Consider the following 10,212-nt stretch of genomic DNA (forward strand, 5'->3'; position numbering starts at 1 on the left):
TGAGGTGAGGGTATTGCAGTGACCTTGGCTGATAGGATTCCTGTTTTCAAGGGGCCTATGTATAAAGATGGGAGATAATTACAGTTTATGATAAATGCTGTTAAGCAAGTCAGCTAACTCTTTGATGTGTTTGTAACAGATTGGATGATTAGGGAGTGGTTGGCTTGAGAAGTTTAAAAAGGAGCCATGCGGCTGGCCCGGTGGCACAGCGGTTAAGTGTGTGCGCTCTGCTTTGGTGGCCTGGGGTTCGCAGGTTCGGATCCTGGGCACGCACCGATGCACAGCTTGTCAAGCCATGCTGTGGCAGCGTCCCATATAAAGTAGAGGAAGATATGCACGGATGTTAGCCCACGGCCAATCTTCCTCAGCAAAAAGAGGAGGATTGGCATCAAATGTTAGCTCAGGGCTGGTCTTCCTCACAAAACAAATAAATAAATAAATAAAAAGGGGCCAGCTGTGCAAAGAACTGAAGGATGAGTGCCCGGGGCAGAGGGAAGAGCAGGTGTAAAGGCCCTGAGGCATGTCAGGGAAACAAGGAGATGGCCAGTGGGTGTAGAGTGGAATGAGGGAGGTGAGGTAGAGGGTGTGGAGAGATGAAGTGAGAGAAGATTCAGTTCATGCAAGGTCTAGTAGGTAGGACACAGAAGAGTTTGCATCCCATTCTGAAGGCAAAGTGAAACCATTGAAGGGTTTTAAGCCAGATCATAAAGTTGTAAACCATGTTGAAGAGTTTGGACTTCATCCCAAGAACAACAGGGACTCACCAAAGGTTTGAGATCAGGGGAATGTCAGGATTAGAACCACATTTTAGAAAGTTTACTCAGGCTGTGGTAAAGATAACAGCTTAGGCGGGACTCAAGGCAAAGAGACAAGCTGGGGGAAGACATTCTGGTGGTGGAATGAATGAATAAACATAGGAATGATTGAATTCACATCAATACCTGGATCAATACCTGGATCATAAGCTTCCTTATGGCAGGAACCTCACCACCTCTTGCTTTGGATGTTCTACACCGCAAACTTTAGGTATTTGTGCAAGTCAATTTTTAATTAACACTCAACTAGCAGAATTGACTAGTTAATATAAAATCAAACTAGATCCCCCATCCACTCCACAGAAGCTGAGTCTTTGTGTACAGCACTGATCTTGTCTACAGTATAAAAGCCTGCTCCCTTTCCCGTGTTCACTTCTCACCTGTTTACCTTCATACCCACTGATGCTTAAGGCTAGAAGGTGAGTCAGTTTCCAATGGCAACTGAACTGGAACGATTTCCATCTGGAACCAAACAAATACCTAAGCCCTGTTTGGAGAGTCTGCTTCCAGAGTCCTCCAGCCCCAGGGCCTGTTGCACAAGGCAACTGGGCACTTGCCCAGCCCGTTTAATAGAATTCTCAGTGCTCTTACATGAGAGAAGGCCTATTCATTATCAGAGGCCTTGCTAGCCAACATTGGCTCAACCAGTATCAAGTAACAATGATGAGCGATGTTATTGAGCACCTGCTATGTAGCAGGCACTGGGCTAAAGGATTTACATTTATTCTCTGATTTTAAACCTTACAACAACCTTATACAATAGTGTGCATAATTTTAGCACTATTTTAAAGAGAAAGAGACTGGGAATCAGAGAGGCCAAGTAACTTATCTAATGTCATACGACTATTAGGATGCGGAACAGGTTTTGAACTTAGTTCTCTCTTCTGTCGTTTTTAATAGCAAATTTTAACTTATTTTATATTTTAGTGACTCTATAATTATTAAAGTTACAAAATGCTTATTGTCATACATTTGAACAATTTAAGATTATATAAATTACTGAAAGTATTTGTTCTAGTTAGCTATTGCTGTGTAACAAATCACTCCAAAGCTTAGTGGCATAAAAAAAAAATAACGATCATTTAATTATTATCTCTCATGTTTCTGGGGCCTGACTGGGCTCCACTAGTCATGTCTCACTCAGTGTCTTCATGTGGTTATAGTCTGATATTGGCTGGGGCTGAATCTTCTTAAAGCTTTCTTACTCTCATGTCTGGCACCTGATGCTAAATATAGACTGGGACCTCAATGGGGCTGTCTGCTGGAACACATACACTTGGCCTCTCCCTGTGGCCTGGGCTTCCTCACAGTGTAATGGGTGGGGTCCAAAGAAAGTGTCCCAAGAAGGAGGAAGTAGAAGCCACTTATTTCTTAAGGCCTGGGCTGGAAACTGGCACAGTGCCACATCTGCTATTTTCTATTGATCAAGCAGTTACAGAGCCAAGATTGAAGGGAAGGAGACACAGACCCTACTCTTCCATGGTAGGAATGCCAAAGAATTTGGAGGTCAAATTTTAAAACTGCTATAATCTTGCCTCTGACCACAAATTATTTATATTGATATCAAACCTCTTAATCTCAAGTTCATGTGCCTGATGCGCAGTAAGCCGGTCACTGAGACATCCGTGCTTGGAGATGGAGAAAGGTTTATTTGAATTGGCCAAAATGAGAAGGTGGGAGGATAGGTTCTTTCAAATCTGCCTTAATGAAAGAAGAAAGTAGGGGGTCTTTATAGAGCTAAGGGGCTTGGGAGGAGGAGTTTCAGAGAAACAAAGGGGAAATCCATGTTTCTTTCACTTCAGATAAGCCCTGGGCAATCAGACTTCTGGGCATCAACTGCAGCTGGGGCTATTTATCTGGTGATTGTAACTTCCCTAAAGGCATTCTTTTTCTTCTGCAAAACAAGCTCATAAATCCTTGTGACCCTTGAGTCACCCCTCAGGTTAAACAAAGAAACAGCAAATTAACAAAATTAAATTCTTTTCCTCTGTGTCTGTGTTGGGAACAAGGTCGAAGGGTAATCATGTTCTTATTGAGTATTTACAGTAATCCTCAGGTACCTGGCTTCAATATTTCTCCTTCATGCAAAATGCAGTTTCTCCATCCCAAGAATTTCCCAAACATCTCATGCCATCAGCTTCAGGCTTGAAGTCCAAGATCTCATCTTCTATTGAAACTGGGGGCCGACTTGCTTTACCCATACTCAGTTAGTTGTCTGTTTGCAAAAGTAGTTAGATAATGCATTACTAAAGCCCACCCTATAGTTAACATCTCTGATGCTTGGGTCACCATGGTAATGGGTGGGGTGCTTAAGTTTTTCAGGAACTGAGAGTCAACTCCTTGTCCAGTTCAGGCCAGTTGAGACCACCAGCTCATCAACTGGGCCTGCTTGGGTGACTGATAGGTGACCTCCTGATGTCAGGGAGCTGAAAACTCCACCCTCAGATCACGCTAATGCCACCATTTTGTAAACATACATCCTATAACGGGGCCAGCCCCGTGGTGTAGTGGTTAAGTGCACACACTCCACTGCTGGCGGCCCAGGTTCATATCCCGGGTGCGCACTGATGCTCTGCTTGTCAGGCCATGCTGTGACAGCGTCCCATATAAAGTAGAGGAAGATGGGCACGGATGTTAGCCCAGGGCCAGTCTTCCTCAGCAAAAAGAGGAGGATTGGCATGGATGTTAGCTCAGAGCTGATCTTCCTCACAAAAAAAAAAAAAAAATATGTCCTATGAAGAGCCATGAAGCTTGACTATGCTTGCGCAGGTGATCAATTTACCTCACTTCTCCTTATCTCCAATCATCTATTCCCACACTTCAGACCACTGCACCCTTTATCCCATAAATATCCCTCATCCCCATTTTTCAGAAAGGTAGATTTGAGATTTGTTCTCCCATCTCCTCACTTGGCTGCCTTGTCAATAAACCCTTTCTCTGCTGCTAACTTGTCATCTCAGTGATTGGCTTTTAGTGTGACAGGCAAAACAAACTTGGTTCAGTAATAATTTATCACTTTCAGCAATGGATGATGTGCCTTGAGTGTGGTTCCTTAGTTACAGCTCTTCAAGTATGATTCTTTTTGATCTGAAGATCTGTGAACTAGAAAGACAAGTTATCTGTCCCCCACACCAAACATACAATGGTGGGATAGGCCTTGGAAAACTGCAGTAAACATATTGCAGGTAGTTTGATTAGGGTCCTGTTCTATTCAATGATTCTCTGCAGCTCTGCCTTCCGGGCTCTTGGTTCCACTTTCTGCATTTAATCTTCCTTTTCCATGAAGTGTAAACTGTGTTTGCCCCAAGAGTTTCTCACCCTGCTTCCTGCCCATAGAAGTTCTGGAATCCAAAGCCTTCTTTTCACCCTGCACTATCTCCTTCTCTTTTAGTTCAAGCTGATTCTAAAAAAACCTGAGGATTTTTTATGATTCTTACTGGAGTTCTTTCCATGGGAAAAAAAAGTCATGACCACAAATCTCCTCAGCTCATGTAGGTCCTTTTCTACCTTGGATGCCTTTTCAGGCTGCTGTGGGACAATGCCTTTAAGAGTCTTAGAAATCCCGTTGTTTAATAAAGACAGAGCGTGAGGCACACCCTTAAGCTCCTTAGAAGGATTTTGTCTGTTTGAAAGGGTTAATGAAGTAACTTCTTAAACCTTTCTGAGCTCTTAACAAAAGATGCTACCCCCACCATTTGCTGGAAAGCCATTTTAATTTGAGAATAGTTTGCCCTCTGGAGAGTCTGGGAGTGGGAAGTAGTTTTATTTTCAAACCCAGAAAACCCTGGCTCCTTTAAGTATCCTTTAAATTTTGCTTGAAAACCAAAAAAGTTCCTTTTTTTGGCTGCTCTCTATCCTTTGCATTTTGCTATAGTCATTCTGGTCGGATCATAATGTTCATTATGTACATTCCCTACTTTTCCACATTACAGCAGACAACAGTGTCACCAAAACTGCCACCCCCACAAGGGTACTCTTCCTCCAGCTTCCAGTAGCATTTTCCTCACTTTCCCTTAAGTCATCATCAAAAAACTCTTTAGACTTTTTTTTTTTGTGAGGAAGATCGGCCCTGAGCTAACATCTGCCCATCCTCCTCTTTTTGCTGAGGAAGACTGGCCCTGGGCTAACATCTGTGCCCATCTTCCTCCACTTTATATGGGACGCCACCACAGCATGGCTTGACAAGTGGTGCATTGGTGCGCACCCGGGATCCGAACCCCGGGCCGCTGCAGCGGAGCGTGTGCACTTAACCACTATGCCACTGGGCCAGCCCCAATCCTTTAGACTTTTACTAACATGTTCTTTGAGACCCCTCCAGCTTCTGTCTTCTGGTCAAACACAAAGATGATTGTGATATTGTTACCTATAATAAGACATATATATTTGGTCTTTGGATGTTGGAATTTGGAGCAGAATGGTAATGATGCCACATGTTTAGGTTTTTGTTACAGTGTTACTGAGCAAGGGCTCTCTCCACTTATTTGCACAGAAGCTGATACTGTGTACACCTGTCTTTGAGGGAAGAAAGTCTATTATGCACTTGATTGGTAAGGAGACAGAAGTGATGCCAACCCTGACATCAGTTCCCCTACATTAAATCCAGCATATATGGGGTTAAAACCAAAAGCACTCAACCCCTTTCCCTGCTTCTCTAAGTTACCTTCATAGGTAAATATTGGTTTTTTAAACCTTTGTATCCTGGAACTTCACAAGGCAGATAGAAGTTAAAAATTGTTAAAAGCCCAGGTGGCCTCATGCTGGGCTCACACTGAAGTTTTGGCTAATTATGTTTCTTGAGGTTTATTACAGGGAAACTGATATCCAGAGAATATCAAGAAGCTGAATCTTCCCAAACCCCAACTCCTTGGCTTCCTGGCACCAGAATCCACCCTCCACCATGGAGGCAGACAACCAAGGACACCCACCTGCAGATTCCCTTATCTCGCCATCCTCCTCCCTGCAGGCAGCCTCACAAGGCCAAATACAGGCTGGTGGGATAGCGCCAACCGGCAAGGCCACAGGCTCCCCCTCCCTACAAGCAGCTGCATTCCTTGCAACCTTCAAAACTTGCCTCCTATCTTTTGGGGAGACAGACAAGTTTGAGGGCTCACTCTCATCTCCAGGCTGATGTCACCTGAAATAAAAATCCTTTCTTTGCCATAAGCCCGGTGTTCCAGTTTTATTTGGCCCCTCTCATGTGGCGGGTAAAGAACTCGTGTTTGTGTGCAGTAACAGAAGGACAGCCTCTCAACTCTGTCTCCCCAAGCCAGGGTATGGGGTAAAGTTTAAGGGATCAGGGAGGGCAGGCTGGTATGTGGAAGCACTGGCAGGCTGAGTTTCCATTGGCAGATCAAAATTTTCTCTTCTGTGCATACTCCTGGCTGGCTCGCCCCTGAAAAGTAGCTAACATTCTGTTGTTAGGATGAGGTCAGCACAGCAAACAAGGGTAAAGTTGTTGTGTAGATGTAAGTCATTGCCTTCTCTATTGAAAAGAGTTTCCAGAGATTTAGTCATCCTCTCCTTCCTGGCACAGAGAGGGAGGCACCCTTACAAATGGAGATTTTTCTTATACATGTAAAATTCTCTTACAGATGGGTAACTTCTACTAGGTTTCCAGAGCTTCCCCCACCACCACCCCCTGTGTCTGCTGTTTCTTAAAAATAATCAGCCTAAAATAATTCTTATGCCAAAGAGGCATATTTTGGGGTGACAAATTCTATTCCTGGTCTGTGGTTACAATAGCAGCAACCCACTTCCAATACCAAATCTGTTCCTGTTACCTATTGCTGTGTAATAAATCACCCAAACCGTAGTTTCTAAAACAACAATTATTTCTATTGCCCATGGTCCTCAGGCTTGATGAGGCTTATTTGGCCCGTTCTCACTCAGGGTGTCTCATGAAGTTGCAGTTGTCTGGCTGGGGCCAGAGTCATCTTGAAGGTTAGCTCAGGCTACACCAGTCTAATCCCTCCTCTGGGAATGTATAAGTGGGATATTGACAGACTAAGCTAGTTAGCTAAGGAGATCTAAGCTGAGAGGCCATAGGGACTTTTAGAATCAAAATGGAGCTGAGGCTTGTATATTGGACTATATGCCAGATGGTTAAACAAAGGAAGTCATCTGTTGGGGGAGAAAACCGAGATGCAGAGACGACAGAGAGCACGGGGCACTTTGATTCCTGGTGGCTTTCCAAACCCCTAAGTCCTGGCTGTGCTTCATTTTCATATGTTGACACAAATAATCCATAATCAATCTATAAATCAAACTTTGGGTGAGTTAATATGAGCCAGACCTGAGGACTAGCCGAGGGCCTTCCTCCTCCAAGGAAGGAAGGGCACCAAAGAATTGGTGTTGTCGGGGTAAGAGGGAGAATCTCCCTCTGCCCTTTTCCTTAAGGTTCTTATGGCTGGCCAAATAATCAACAGGACAGGTTAGCAGGAGAAAATAATACCAAGTTTAATAACATGTATACATGGGAGAAACTCAGAAATGAGCAACTCGTCCCTCTGTCTAAGCTGCTTGCTTAAGTATTGCAGCTAAAGGTGAGGAGCATGTTGGGGGTGGGTAGTGGCCTGGGACTTCAGAGGCAGGAGGACAATTCTTTTGGGGGTCATCTATAGATAATGTGGTCAGGGAGAGACAGAGTTTTTTCATAAAAGAGGCTTGGTGCCTTTGCTATTGTAACCTCTAACCTACATTATCTTTACAGCCATCATGATAGATCTGTTCCAGGAAGGAGCCACCATGTCAAATTCTTTAGGCAGTTAGTGGGGGAGGTCAAATGTCCCTCAGAGAAAACAATCAAGGTAAAGAGATATATTTCAGGGTGGCCAAATCTTGATCTCCCACAGTCCCGCCTTTGAAACTAAAAGTTTCACAGTCCTTTTGAAACTTAAAGAAGTTTCATAGTCCAGATGCTGAGTTGGTAGATTGTTTCATCTCACTGAACACATTTCTTAGTCCTGATAACAGATCAGTTCAATTAAGTTCATTTCAGAAGGTGGTGATGCAGGTGGGCTCTCAAGGTTACACCCATATTGTGGAAGCAAGCAATCAAGTATTTAATAGAAGCATTTCTATGGAAACAAAAGAAAAACAAGGTTAATGGTTGGAGCAAATTGTAAACCAGTTTCTGAGGTCAGAGGACAGCCAGTTAAGATGATTTTTAGATGTCAGTGTCAAAGTATCTTTTGCAGTTTAAAATGTCCCTGATGATGTCATCAGATAATCTCTCCGGTTTATATCAAGTCCATCAGCTTCAGTTTGTAAGGCTTCAGGAAAAAGGGCAGGTTCAGTTCTCAGTGATTCCAAATGAAAATGATGGAAAAAATCAAAAACGTTAGTTTGGAGATCTGTAGCCAGATATTTTAGGAGACTAGAAGAAATCAGGATCCAGTCCAGTCAACAGATATAAAACAAAAACCTCAATAGACAACAAAACTAGGATCTAATATTGGCAAATGTATACTAGAGTTTTTACTGAAATATAATTTTTTCTCTCTAAAATCACCCTCATTTTTATTAAGATAGCAAAATTAAAACTAACTAGTTTGCAAAATAAGTCTAGTTCCAATAGAGTGGCCCAATTATTTACATAAGTACAGCAAGAATAGCAGTTGATCACATAGGCTCTTTTAAATCTGCTTTGCTGGAACTTTTTGTAAGGAATCTCAGATTTAACTTTAAAGGTCTCTCGAGGCCAGGAAAGCCAAGCCAAGGATTTTGTCATCAGACTTTGCCTGCAATACCTATAGATTTGGGTGAATTCCTCTCTTCCGAGGTTTCCCCAAAATATTTCGAGGTTCCTTGTACCTGCCAGATAAGTGACATTCTTTACTTATCCTGGTAAGCGCTGCTTAGAACATAAAGGTACCAGGCCAATATTTCCACGTGGCTTTATTCCATAAAGTCCAATCTTCATTCCTCAAATGCTGTATGGTTATATTGCAAATATGATGTTCCAGTCACAACCTTGGTAATAGAACCAGTGTTTCCAATTGTGTCCTGTTATAAGGAGAACAGATTCTTATTGAACTTATGCAAATAACTATATTGCCATGAAAACAACAATACTCACTCACTAAGAGTTTCCAAATTTGAGGGATCAGATAGAGAGAAAAAGATAAATATTTTAATTTTACTTACAAAAGTATCATTTACCAAATTGTTATGTCATAGCTAGCTCAGGAGAAAAGAGAAAAAGTTTTCCTTAAATCTGAAAAAACAAAACATTAAAAATTCAGCAATACTTCAAATGAAAAATCATAAAAATTATAATCAGTTCATTCAGTCCTGTGCAATCCATTCTTGATCCCAATCTTTTTGTTAGCAGCTTCATGAAGTTATCAGTCTCTCCATCAGATTTCTGTAATTTCTTACCAAGTTCAGTTTTATGATCAGAAAGTTTGTCAGAAACCTGTATTCCAGTGTAAATGTCAGAGTCTTTTCCATGAATTTTTCTGAAGTTGAAACATTTTGCAAAAGCATTAGAGCAAAGAAATAAGTCTGTAAACAACAAGACCTCTAAATGGCAATTGACAGAGAAATTTGGTTAATTTTGTGACATACAACATTTTAAAATAATAACCAGAATTATGACTGATAACCAGGACAGATCAGAATTTCAGTAATGTTATACAATTTTAAAACACCTGTATCAATAACATTTACCCACATAATAGCACCTAAGCAGACTTATCATCACTTGTCTGACAATGTTTTCCATGTAATTTAACATACTGAATAAGCCTAATAAGTTTAGTATCTTTCCCCTTATAGGAAGAGAGCAAATTTCTTTGAGAAGTTCCAGGGCCCTTTGAAAATTCTCAAAGAAAAAAAGACTTATTTTAAGATATGAATTTTGGTGGAGCTTGTCAAAAATATAAACAATCAAAGCAAACAGAGCATTAACAGTCCAAAAAGCCTTAATAGAGAGACCTCAGTCTTTTGAATGTAGGAAATTATTTTAACAAAACATAGATTTTCTGTCTTTTAGGTAGATTTACTCAAAGGTAAAGAAAAATCTTTTATAACCTCTTTATCAAGTTTAAGAAAATTATCCTTTTAAGAGAAATAAGACCAAATTATAATTTTGTACCAGCTTACTTCTGCTATTAAAACTCATTTACTTAATTAAATTCATTTCAATCTTAGCCAACTTGACTATGCATAAAACTCCTTTTCCAGAATTCCCTCCACAAACCTTCTATAGCTTTCTTTTTACATTCAGAATTTGTCCCATGTCTTTCTTTTCCCTCCTAGTACTTGAGGACAAATTTATCTTTCTTAATCGACCGAACAAAACATTTCCATTCTTTGTATCTTTATACATCTTACTTTCTTTGTACACAGACATATTTTTTTTAATATTTAGTAGCTTCAATCACACATATTAATT

At 41.2% G+C, this 10,212-nt stretch overlaps 1 long non-coding RNA gene across 1 annotated transcript; it reads right to left on the reverse strand.

The window, feature by feature from the left end:
* Positions 1 to 7,616: 7,616 nt before the first annotated feature.
* Positions 7,617 to 9,778, reverse strand: LOC131408619 (uncharacterized). The gene is made up of 2 exons (XR_009220799.1): positions 8,961 to 9,778; positions 7,617 to 7,891 (listed from the first exon to the last, which is right to left on the reverse strand). It is a non-coding gene; the product is annotated as an uncharacterized LOC131408619 (long non-coding RNA).
* Positions 9,779 to 10,212: the final 434 nt, after the last annotated feature.

Source organism: Diceros bicornis, chromosome 1 (assembly GCF_020826845.1).
Source record: "Diceros bicornis minor isolate mBicDic1 chromosome 1, mDicBic1.mat.cur, whole genome shotgun sequence".
Classification (NCBI taxonomy): domain Eukaryota; kingdom Metazoa; phylum Chordata; class Mammalia; order Perissodactyla; family Rhinocerotidae; genus Diceros; species Diceros bicornis.